This window comes from Bidens hawaiensis, unplaced genomic scaffold (genome assembly GCF_021521415.1).
Source record: "Bidens hawaiensis isolate Kalapana, Puna unplaced genomic scaffold, B.hawaiensis_p1.1 tig00030314_1, whole genome shotgun sequence".
NCBI lineage: Eukaryota > Viridiplantae > Streptophyta > Magnoliopsida > Asterales > Asteraceae > Bidens > Bidens hawaiensis.
In genome coordinates this window covers 20,747-30,496 of record NW_027505179.1, presented here as the reverse complement: position 1 = coordinate 30,496, position 9,750 = coordinate 20,747, and the positions used below count along the sequence as shown (strand labels likewise).

At 33.7% G+C, this 9,750-nt stretch overlaps 2 pseudogenes across 1 annotated transcript; both read left to right on the top strand.

Moving 5' to 3' along the window:
• The first annotated feature begins 217 nt into the window (after positions 1-217).
• Positions 218-4,030, top strand: LOC143611263 (cysteine-rich receptor-like protein kinase 2; annotated as a pseudogene). The gene is made up of 6 exons (XR_013149740.1): positions 218-1,006; positions 1,539-1,652; positions 1,754-2,111; positions 2,367-2,601; positions 2,680-2,836; positions 3,515-4,030. The product of XR_013149740.1 is annotated as a cysteine-rich receptor-like protein kinase 2 (transcript).
• Positions 4,031-6,310: 2,280 nt separating this feature from the next.
• On the top strand, positions 6,311-7,440 carry LOC143611262 (cysteine-rich receptor-like protein kinase 2 pseudogene; annotated as a pseudogene).
• Positions 7,441-9,750: the final 2,310 nt, after the last annotated feature.

Below are 9,750 nucleotides of genomic sequence, written 5' to 3'. Positions count from 1 at the left end.
GGTCAAACCGACAAAAGTCCAAGACCAAAAAACCTAAACATCGGTTTTGGTTCGGTTTAAGCTCAAAACTGACCCATGTTGCCATGCACAACCTCTCACAAACTTCCACATATTTATGTTTATATAATTTTTACATTTTTCATGTACTTATATCAAAATAATTATTTTTTATGTTCATGAACAGCCTTTGAAGCTATAAACTCTTTCTTCTACAAGTCATTATTAACTTTGTAGAAGATGGAGAAATCAGCAAACACAACTAAAACTCTCATTACTCTAATAATAATATTATTATTACAAGTAGTACCAAGAACAGAAGGTGAAGGCAGATCCCAAATAATCAACATCACTTGTGACCACCAAAGAGAAAACAACTTGACACTTTTCATCCCAAACTTTGTTAACATGATGACGATAATCGGCGCTCAAATGCGCAGTTCCTTGAATGGAACTGCACTTGTGGGAACCGGGGCCGACAGTAACTATGGGCTGGCCCAATGCTACGGTGATCTCTCTTCAGAAGACTGCACATTATGCTACTCAGAAGCCCGAACCGTGCTTCCCACTTGCTTTCCAAACAATGGTGCACGAATCTACCTCGACGGGTGTCTTATGCGCGTGCAGAATTATAGTTTTTATCATGAGTATACTGGGCCTCATGACATGCATGTTTGTGGGAATGCAACAAGAAAAAATATTAAGTTTCAAGGTACGGTGAAACAGGCCGTGTTAAGTGCTGCAACGAATGCTGCAAGAGATAGTGATTACTTTGCTCGGGTGAATATGATGGTGGCTAATGGGAATGAGTCGGTTTATGTGTTGGCGCAGTGTTGGAGGACTTTGAGTCCGAGTTCTTGTCAGGCGTGTTTGGAGAACGCGTCTAGGATGATAACTAAATGTGGGCCATGGTCTGAGGGCCGTGTGTTGAACACGGGGTGTTTTATGAGGTATTCAGATACAGATTTTCTTAACCCTGTACCGGTCAACAGCAGCTCTAGCAATAAAGGTAAGATTCGAGTAATGGAATATAGTAATTCACATAACGAGCCGAGAATAACCCTGTGTGCGCCCGGGCTTGAGCTGGGGTTGTTTAACTTATAAGAGCTTTACTCGGCTTGTTTTTAGCTTTAGTTCTGAAGCTTGAGCTAATTTTTCAAGCTCGGACTCGGCTTGTTTATTAAATATATATTAGTTTACTTATATGTAAAAGGAGCATAGACGAACAAATTACAGAACGTTCACGAACACAAATGAGTGAACAAAGTCTTTTATTATAACATATACATTTTTATTATAAATCTATATGTAATAGTAAATATTATGTAAATATATATTTAGGTTTTTCTAAATAGAAATATATATATTAGAAAGGCTCGTTTAGACTCGTGAGCGTAAGTGAGCTTGATAAGTGAAGTTCGGCTCAGTTCAAGCTTCTAACAAGATAATGTTGAGTAACTCAGTAGCAGCTTGGCTCGTTTACGCCTCTATTTATATGTCAAATTGTTCTAATATATTTTTTTGGTTCATCTGTTTTGTAGGGAAGATAATAGCTATTGTTGTTTCGGTTGTTAGTTCTCTAGTGGTTTTAACTGTTGCATTGGTGGCTGTTTTGTATATCCGGAAACAGCGATATATACAGAAGAAGAGAAAAGGTATAAAAAGCCATTATACAACATATTGTCAACTTTTTAAACCATTAGTAACAACATACATAAAATGTAGTATTCGAGTTAATGATTGGTTAATGTTTTAGGATCTTATGATGCCAAGAAACTGTCAAAGATGCTTAATGATAGTAGCTTGAACTTTAAATACTCCACTGTTGAAAAAGCCACGGATAACTGGGACGAGTCTAATAAGCTCGGACAAGGAGGATTTGGGACTGTCTAGTGTCTACAAGGGTGTTCTTCTAGACGGAAGAGAGATCGCGGTCAAGAGACTTTATTTCAACAACAAATTCCGAGCCGTTGACTTTTATAATGAAGTCAACATGATTAGCAGTGTTGAACATAAAAACCTTGTTAGGTTGTTAGGCTGCAGCTGTTCAGGACCCGAAAGCATTCTTGTATACGAATATCTACCCAACATGAGCCTCGACCGCTTCATTTTTGGTAAGTTAAATATTCATAAGTTATTGTCATTTTTTTATCGGAAAATTGGATTTTAATAATCCCACCTCTTTACAATTGGCCAATAATAATCTTACCTTAGAAAATAGTTGTCACCGGTCCCACCTTTCACACATATTTTTAAGGTGAGATTATCATTGACCAACTGCAAAAATGTGGGATTATTAAAATCCAATTTGCCTTCTTTATCTGGCTAATTATTATTATTTTAATATGTGAATTTATAAATTTTTGTAGATGCAACAAAAGGGAAGGCCTTAAACTGGGAGAAGAGATTCGAGATCGTTATTGGTACTGCGGAAGGTCTCGTTTACCTCCACGAGAACAACAAATGCCGGATTATTCATAGAGATATTAAAGCTTCTAATATCTTATTAGACTTGAGGCTTCATGCTAAAATAGCTGATTTTGGGTTGGCAAGATCGTTTCAAGACGATAAGAGCCACATCAGCACTGCCATTGCAGGAACATTGTAAGTAGTAATTTATTTACTTTTATTAAAGTTTTAACTAATAAGCTAATTTATTCACTTTGTTGTGATTATTAATAGAGGATATATGGCTCCGGAGTACTTAGCTCATGGTCAGTTAACCGAAAAGGTGGATGTTTACAGTTTTGGTGTATTAATTCTTGAAGTGGTTACTGGAATGGAAAACAACAGAAGCAAAACTACAGAATATACCGACAGCTTAGTCGCTATATTAAGTGCAACATTTCTTTTATTTATTTTTAGAACATTTTATCTTTGAGAATGCATGCATAGGCCACTCGGACATTAAGGCAACCTTACAAGTCACCAAGGCTGCTAAATGGGTCGTGTTCGCAGGTTGAACCTCACATGAAACCTAACACGATACATGTATTCATGGTTGACACGAACACGACCCGTCTAACAAAAAAAAGTTCATTTGTTTTTGGATATTGTTACTTTCAAATTTGCATAAGTTGTTAAAAGATTATGCAATCATTGCAATGCTTGTTAAAAGCTTGCTGGGAAATTGTTAATGACAAAAATACCCTTTAAATTTTATGAGTGGATTCATAGGTTGAACCAAACATGAACCCAAAACTCTACAGTTTACACGAAGCCGAAAACGACGTGTATTTGATGTTGACACGGCGACCCGGTTAACCAAAAGAATTATTTATTATTTTTGGTTATTATTATTTAAAAAGTCCTATTTTGCATATTATTCTTAAAAACTATGCAATACTTGTTGAAAACTTGCTAGAAAATTGTTAAATGACAAAAATACTCTTACCTCAAGCTTTATGGTCGGATGGGACATAAACGAGTTCGGTATAATGCTAAATACTACGTGCTGACCAACTAAAGCGTGCAAAGATATTAACCGTTTTGTGTTTGTTATTTATGGACACAACAGGCGTGGTATCATTTCCAGCAAAACAAAGTGGAGCAAATATTCGACCCGAACTTAATGATGCATATCTATCCGAACATCAACTTCCTAAAAGAGGCGATAAAAGTGGTACAAGTAGGACTCCTATGCACTCAAGAAGCTCCACATTTAAGACCATCAATGTCAACCGTACTCAAAATGTTGGCAAAAGATGATGAACCTTTACCCTTGCCTTCTAATCCGCCTTTTATAGATGAGAAAACTATGGAGCTTAGTGACATCACACACAAATCAAATACTTATGCTTACAGTGACAGTTCTGGCTCGGTTGCTACTGTCGATAATAGTCATTTTTTCCCGTGGTAAACTTAGTTTGTTATTGAAGTTAATGGTAGCAACTAGCAAAGAGATGGAAGAGTTGAAGGAAGATTATAATTTTTTTTGTATTGTATATCAGATTTTTATTTGTATACATATTGTTTTATGAGATTGTGTAAAAAGGACAGTGACATTGTTTCTAAAGGATCATAATGCATAGATATTGTTTTTTTTATTAGTTAAGGAGTGTTTACTAATAGTAATAATAATAATGTAGTTTAAAGTAGCGTAATTTGTCGTCAAAAAATAGGAATCATTTCTAAAAGTTCTTCATATTCTTTATATCTTTACTTAGAGCACCTTCAACATGCTCCATGACGAAAATTCGGATTGCTTGAGGCTCTAAAATATACGTTTGAAATTAGTCTGATGTAAAATCTTGACATTTGTAACGTTTGAAATATATAGCTTGGGAGATGCACTTTGAGGTGAGAATTAATAGGTTCTTTTAAGTTGTGAGTTGATATTTCAATTTTTAAATATTTTAAATTTGAAGTTTCGGTTTACCATTTGAAGAGAAACGTGATTTGGTACTATTCACTTACCTTGACAAAACAATGCTGGTTTTTTATTGGCTAACATAGTTTCACAAAAATAAATAATATGAAATCTGAGTTTTTAGTGATTATTTACTTATTTGAAGTTTCGGTTACCGTTCATGAAAACTATAACGTTTAGAAATATAGTTTCACAAAAATAAATAATATGAAATCTGAGTTTTTAGTGATTGTTGCGATTTTATAATAAATTATATAACGAACTATTGAAATCAATTGGTTCAACCTAAAACAAATTGTTTCACGTAAAACTCGAACAAAATAACCTTATATAAGAAAAGTCAACTGACTATTGCTAGATCAGTTGACTTTTGCTTTCAGTTAGAACGTGCGTAGTGGGACGCTTTCCTCGCCCAAACCGCTGGGAACGCCCCCCCCCCCCCCCCTCCACCCCCCGGCGCTTTAGAGGGGTTTTTCTTTTTTTGTTTTTTTTTGGGAGGGGGGGGGGGTTGCCACAAAATGCCGGTGGAGGAGAAAAAAGTAGAAAGTGACTGGTTGCTTTATTTGTTTTTGTGTTAAATATAAAAATAATAAAGAAGGTAATGCTTTAAATATTATTATATATATTAAAAGGGGGATTTTTCCCCCTCACAAAACCACTATTCATTTTACTATTCAATTTAATTATATTTTATTATATTTTATTAAACTTATACTATATATTTATTACCTTTACTTATTTTTTTTAAGTAATTAAAAAAACTTAACAAACAAAATTTTAAACTCTAAACTTGGGTAAGTGTCGGTATTACATGTTTTATTTGTCGGTTAAACTATTTTTTTTTACTTTGCTTTCGTATTTCTTATAGTTGGTCTTACAGTGATCGAAAGTTTTATCATGATATAAAAGTATCCCGTCATCAGATGTTATACATCCACGCTTCGACGATTGTGCCTTTAAAATATGTTTTTTTTCTTACAAATTCATGTTTACGAATTTATGTTTGTGTCGCCGATAACGTTCCGGTTTTTTGGTTTTACATGTGATAATTTGTTGTATTTTGGCATTGAATGGTTTATTTCTTTTGTTTAGTTTCAATGCTGTAACTTGATACAGGATGAATTCGCGTTAACTCGCAACGCGTTCGTGGTTTAACGTTTTTACTTATGTTTTTTTCCGGTTCAATGGCCCCGTCGCGAAGCGCGGGCCTAAATCCTAGTTAAATGTTAAATTAAAAAATTTTATTCACACACAAAAAAAGAAGGTAATGCTTTAAAGGGGTTAACTTATTTTAGAAAAAAAAACAACTATAATATGATATGGTGTCACATGACGCAAAACGTTCCCATACTTCCTCCACTACACGTGTTCTTAGAAATATTAGTTCATTTTCTTACTCGACTTAAGCTTTTCATTATAATTATATTTTTAAAAAATATATATTTTATATAATTTCTAGAAGCTTATAGACCACAAAATAATCAATGACCCACATGTTTGGAATATATGAAAACATATTTTTCATATATGGCCCGATTATATTTATGTATATAAGTATGTATGTATAAACCTAATTACTCAATTCGTCGATTTTTATATAAAAAACAAAGTTTGCATAACCTAAACCATAATCTAATAGGCCTGCTATTTAAAAGTTTAATTGTTTAACCATAATAATTTATAAAACATAAACTTATGTTTATGACTTAAACCATCTTTTATAATTATCAAGGCCAAAATGCTAACAATTGTTTTAAAGTTTTAAAATGAAAGTTATGAAACAATACATCATTCTCAGTCTTCACTTAAGTCAATAGTAGAATTTGATTTATTGTGACCCCAATCACATCAAGCAGGAAATAAATTGAAATAGTGTTGATGGTTTTAACTTATAATATCAAAATTTAAACACCACATATTTCCAACTATTTTAAAATGAGAGAAAATTGAAAATACAATATACATTCTCAAAGTTCAATGGCACATATCACTTAATTTTAAAATGATACATGTATAGTATCCTTACCCATAAAACACGGGGGCACAATTCATAATTTCTCTTAAAAAATCTGATTAAATACAAACATGAAAGCAACCATTTTGGTGACTAATAAAATCAACCACACAATATCTGAGTATTCAATGGTAATGATTTCCCTAGTATATGCATGCCTTAACATATATTAGGAATTGGTCAATGTTTTATCATGTCACACTTTGTTATACAACTTTCATCTACAACCACTTTTATTAAACACTTCCCTCTCTAACTACAAGATGAAGAACTCAACACATGCAACTTTCATATTCATCCCTTTGATCATACTTCCACTACTAGTATCTAAATCAAATGGACACGAGCGATCGGAAATCATCAAAATGTATTGTGACCAAGGGATCCATAACAACTAAACCTTGTTCCTCCCAAACTTTGTTCGCGCAATGAAAATAATTAGCACCACAATGCACACGTCACTTAATGCGACTGCAGTTGTCGGTAGTGGCCCCAACAAAATCTATGTACTCACCCAATGTTATAGTGATCTATCTACACAAGATTGCCTCTTATGTTATGCACAAATACGTACTCATCTTCCCGCTTGTCACTCTCAAATTGGGGGGCGCATTTACCTAGACAGATGTTATGTCCGAGGACAAAATTATAGCTTTTTCAAGGAATATAAAGGTGTGAATGATAGTACGAGGATGAGTGTGTTGTTTCAAGAGGCAACAAGGCAGGCCACGGCTAATAGTGTAACGGATGCATTAAGGAATAATGCTTATTTTGCTAGGGAGGAGGTGTTGGTTCCAAGTGGTAATCATTCGGTTTATGTCTTGGCGGAATGCTGGAAGACGTTGAGTCCAGATTCTTGTCGGGCGTGTTTGAAGAACGCGTCGATGTGGATATCAAAATGTTTACCGTGGTCTGAAGGTCGTGTGTTGAATACAGGGTGTTTTATGAGGTATTCGGATACCAATTTTCTTAATCACATACCAATTGCAAGCGGATCTAGCAATAAAACAGGTAATCTTATAGATAGAATATATTAATTATGGTTTACTCCAGTAAATTTACCATAACTCTGTAACACTCTAGGCAAATCTCGTATTCGTCGGTCGTTGACATGAGAGATGTTGGTTTCATAAAATTGTCACGCCGAAAATACCACTAACACGTTGGTGATATTTGGTGTCGGATATTTTTTATGAGCACAACGTACTTCTCTCCTGTTCACGAATGATATGGATTCTACCTAAGGCATTACATCACCTTAAACGGTCATTATTATTAAAATGTATCGTTTAAACATATATTAACTAAACAAATATTGTAATCATTTGTGGACATATAGGCATGGAAGCATGTCAATCAAGGTACGGTGCATGAAATATTTGACCCAAACCTAATGATGCATATCCCAACATTAACTTCCAAAAAGATGCCATAAGAGTGGTACACATAGGACTTCTTTGCACCCAAGAAGCACCATCCTTAAGACCATCCATGTCATCAGCACTAAAAATGCTAGCCAAAACTGATGAACCGTTACCCGCCCCTTCGAACCCCCCTTTTATAGATGAAAAAACCGTGGAACTTAATGGCATTACACAAAGTAACTGAACTACCGTGACGTTGATGATGAGTCGAGCTCCATTGCTTTGGTTTCCCATAGTCATTTCTACCATAGTTAAAACTAGTTGGCTATTATATGATATAGGTTGAACTCTTGTTGTGGACAATAATAGTGCTATGTATGATTTTGGAAGCTAATGTTTAAATCAAATACAAATTACTTTTATATTAAGAAGTGTACACATAAGTTGAGAAATTATGTTAACAATAAAGTAAATATTATTGCTCTATAACTTTTAAACTAGGGTAATTATTATTATGATATTTTATTTTTTATAACAAAATTACTCTAGTTATTTGCATGTTTAGCATGTTAATTTTATCTAAACCAGATCTCACATCTAGAAAACTATATGTTGTACATCTACGAAAAAGGTTAAAGAGATACACAACACAATATATTAAAGGCTTTTGTTTCATGGCATGCTAGTCGAACTTGGAATCGGTCTCCTTATTGATTCAGTTCGCAGGCTATGATGTCAAGTGTTGAGGTCGTCCAGATTTATGGTTTTTGGTTGAACGGGCATCATACCGATTTTTTATTTAGAAAGGAAAACATATTTATAGGTTTGATGTATCGTTTGCTAGGTTCAAGTTAAAAGGAAAGAAAAATTTGTCATTCTTAAGAAAGAAAAAAACAATTTACGTAAGAAAAGGTCATTGATATTATTTTTAGTTAGTAAAGGAGTCATATAATTTTTATTTTTTTAAAGTTCAACTTTTTTAAAGGTGTGATTTTAATATTAACTTTTCTTAATATAAGGTTACAAAAAAGTTTACTTTATCAAAATTTCTTTCAAAGATTTTAATAATTTGAAGTTCAAAATTCAAACCTTCAGTTATTATAATGTGTAATCTTTGGTAAAGAGTTCAAAGATGATGAAAACAAAGTATAAATAGAGAACTATACATATGTATATACATATGAGCAAATGGTAACAGGGACTTTCAGTACTCACTTTTTGAGGTTTCGGTATGAATACAGTAACGATATTTTACTGACTTTTTGCCTTCGATACAGGTATCATACCATACCGAACATCTTCAGTACGGATACCCATTTTTGTCCATTTTTAATATGAGTATCAAGCTCATCTCTATATGTATATTCTGTTTTAGTTGTAACCGTCTTCTTTATCTCTCGGTTGAATTAGTAAATACTTTATACCAAAGTTTTATACGATTATTTCTTAAATTAACATTCGTTTTATATTCAGTGTGATATTTTTAAAGCATTGTAGGTCTTCGACATCTATCAAGCAACCATGAGATGCAGAGGTTTAATAAATGAATACCGTAACTTCTCTCAAAATTTTGTAACTTTTACGGTTGTAAACACTCAAATTCAAGCATTAATATTTCATTCATGTTAGCCTCGCTTTGGACACAATTTGTTTGTATACTTACATAATGGCTTATGATATTTTCTTTAGTTCAAGGATGAAAAATGAAATTTGTTATATATTTAAAGAAATTTGGTTTTAAATAATCCAAACTATGTCTTATTGGTAAATATCAGTCCCAACTTTACACTTGCCTGCTGGCAGTACCAACTATTTGTGTATTTGTTTTTAACGGGCCGCGACTAACGGATGTTAACTCCGTTAGTCTTTGTCTGACGTGGCCATCCCAGCTGTCAAAAATCATCTTTACGTGGCGGCTGACTGTGTATTCTGCACAGTCTTCCAATCCTTGGTGAAATCAAAACCTTCCTCCATCATCTCTGCCATAAACCCGCCACGACCATCAT